Source organism: Montipora capricornis, chromosome 6 (assembly GCF_036669925.1).
Source record: "Montipora capricornis isolate CH-2021 chromosome 6, ASM3666992v2, whole genome shotgun sequence".
Lineage (NCBI taxonomy): Eukaryota > Metazoa > Cnidaria > Anthozoa > Scleractinia > Acroporidae > Montipora > Montipora capricornis.
The window spans coordinates 28,320,391-28,322,890 of NC_090888.1; the positions used below are offsets into that span (position 1 = coordinate 28,320,391).

Consider the following 2,500-nt stretch of genomic DNA (forward strand, 5'->3'; position numbering starts at 1 on the left):
CATGTTTTATCTGGTTTAATAGGACCCGTATTCATAAATGGCAGCCAAAAATCATTCTTTTGTCTTTGGTGCATAATCATCCTCAACTAGCCTCACTTTTGGTGCAAAAAATTCTTTTGAATTAAGCCAACGAGGTTAGTGAGGATGATTAGCATACAAGACAACAAAAGGAACATGGATGTAATTTTGGTATTATTTATGAATACGGTCTATGTTGATTTCATATCCGCATTTCAATATAATATATAGATTTAGCCAAGCCTAAAAGCGGAGCTCCCTGGTTATTTATTCTTACTGCCTGTAGGGTTAGTGAAAATAAAAGGTTTCGAATTGTCCGCGTTTTGATGTTTCTCTTGCTTGCTGCTATATAATAATTAAATCATTTTCTTTGCTTTCAACGCGCTCTATAGAAAACTTCGTTGCCTAACTAGTGATTTCAACGAAAATTTTACGCTATCACGAAGCGACGAGTACGATATCGTTTTTCGAGTGAAATTTACTTTAGAATTCATCAGTTTGGCAATAAATTTTTCTTGAACAGCATGAGGTTTAAAAGAAAACAAGCACACTCTCAGCGAGCGAATGGAAAACGAAAAAAAAGCTATTTCAGAGTCAACTGTCAATAGCCAGCGAATAGGAATCACGCTAAAATTAGAAGCCATAAAAAATTTTTTTTTTTAGTTTAAACCCATTGACTCCCAGGGATTCCCCATTGTCGAGTAAAATACTAAGTCTGGCCGGTTTAGGCCGGTTTGGACGTCAAAGGGCTAAGGTCAAAGAAGAGTTTTACTGATGTACTTTATTCCACTTTATCTCTGAAAACGAGATCATTCACATTTTGATGTATTTCATTGAAACACGCCAGGTTGGCTTGGAACAAGAATCGGCAAAATACGGCAATGCAACCAAGAAAGGACGACCTTCAAACAAGATCCGCTCCAACACTTAAATAACGTTTAGGTGCTTTAAACAAACTATTCTGAAAACACAAGCTAGAGAGATTTTCCTCTAATTTTGCGAGAACTCATTGCGATTACTTGTTTATAACATAAGGGCAAAATTTTCTTGTCCCTGTCGAGGCACAACGAAAACCAGTCGGGCAAACGGATTAAAAAAGTACTAGTTCGCTCGCAATTTAGAGCAAAACAAACAAACAAATCATCTTTTTTTTATGTCCAAAAGAGTACAGATAATTGTTATTTAAGTCCAGTTGACAATAAAAATTCGATTTTCGATTAAACCACCTTTTAAAAATACGCATCCACTTTAAATAACGCATTCGTAAAAATAACAAAACGGTTTAGTGCTCAAAGAAAGAATTTGTGGAGTAACTTCTTCTCTAAGTATGAACTTTTACTGGTACGGTATTGTTTTGTCGTTGTCGTTCTCTTTCGCTCTCCTTTCGTTTCTGTTCTAGACATAGGTCCTCCAGCATCATATAATGCATCAATCAATTCCAGCGGTGCCCATCCACCCCCTTCATCCCCCCCCCCCCCCACAACCGCGGGGCATTTGCTCAAGTTGTCAATCCCGGGGAGGGGCATTCGCAATTTTATCGCGGCCCGGGGGCTGGGCATTAGCCTACCCCGGGGCGACCCCCGGGTATTTGACACACGTGTTTTTAGTTTTATACCGTTGTTATTGTTGTTGTTGTTGTTTGAACTTTTATAACCTAGAGTAGCCATTACTGGGGATGGAGGGGTCCAGGTTTGTTAACGTACTTTTGACACTGTTGAAAATAAATTAAACAATCTAGTTTATATTGTCTGGTTATTGATTAAACGAAGTGTTTATATAATCAAGCATTGAAATAAAATATTACAGTTGTGAGATTTCTAAAACATTGATAATGTTTTTTTTTTTTTTTTTAAACATTGTGAACGGGATTGTCGTTGATATTCTCGTCGAAATAGTCAAAAGGAATGGCTTTTATACAACAATATATTTAACAACACGCTATGCTCTGGCAAACTGTTAAAAAATATATATAAAGAAATAAATATAATCAGAATCAACTAACACGTACTATTGTCCTTGAAATCTTCAATACCGTTCCAAAAAAATACTGAACAGTTGACCATTTTATTCACTGATTAAAAAAAAATGCAAAAGTGTTGGAAGGCGACGATCCCGAGAGCGGGGCATTTGCCGTCTTTCTTCGGCCCCACCCTGGGGCATTTAGACAGCTTATGTGTCCCCACCCAGGGAAATTTGCCCATTTAAAAAAAAAAATGCTAATGCCCGGGGCTTAGCCCTGGGAGGGGGGGGGGGGGGGGAAGGGGCATGGGCATTGTTGGAATTGACTGATGCAGAACCTTATCAGAGCTTCTAAAGATATGCCAAAAATTGCAATACAGGGAAAAAAACAGCCCTGGGCAAATTAAAAATAAATACTTAACTTTAAGTTTATATCCCTTCGATGCTTGACGTGAATAATTGCGTAGCCACCAGTGTGGACCACAGATATCATGATGATGTCAAACTGGATTGAAACCAGCAA

The 2,500-nt window shown here is 38.0% G+C and overlaps 1 protein-coding gene across 1 annotated transcript in view; it reads right to left on the reverse strand.

Annotated features, from left to right (window-relative positions):
- LOC138051909 (uncharacterized) overlaps positions 1-2,500 on the reverse strand; it is a 121,229-nt gene that overhangs the window by 98,350 nt on the left and 20,379 nt on the right. The gene's annotated exons all lie outside the window — the stretch shown is intronic.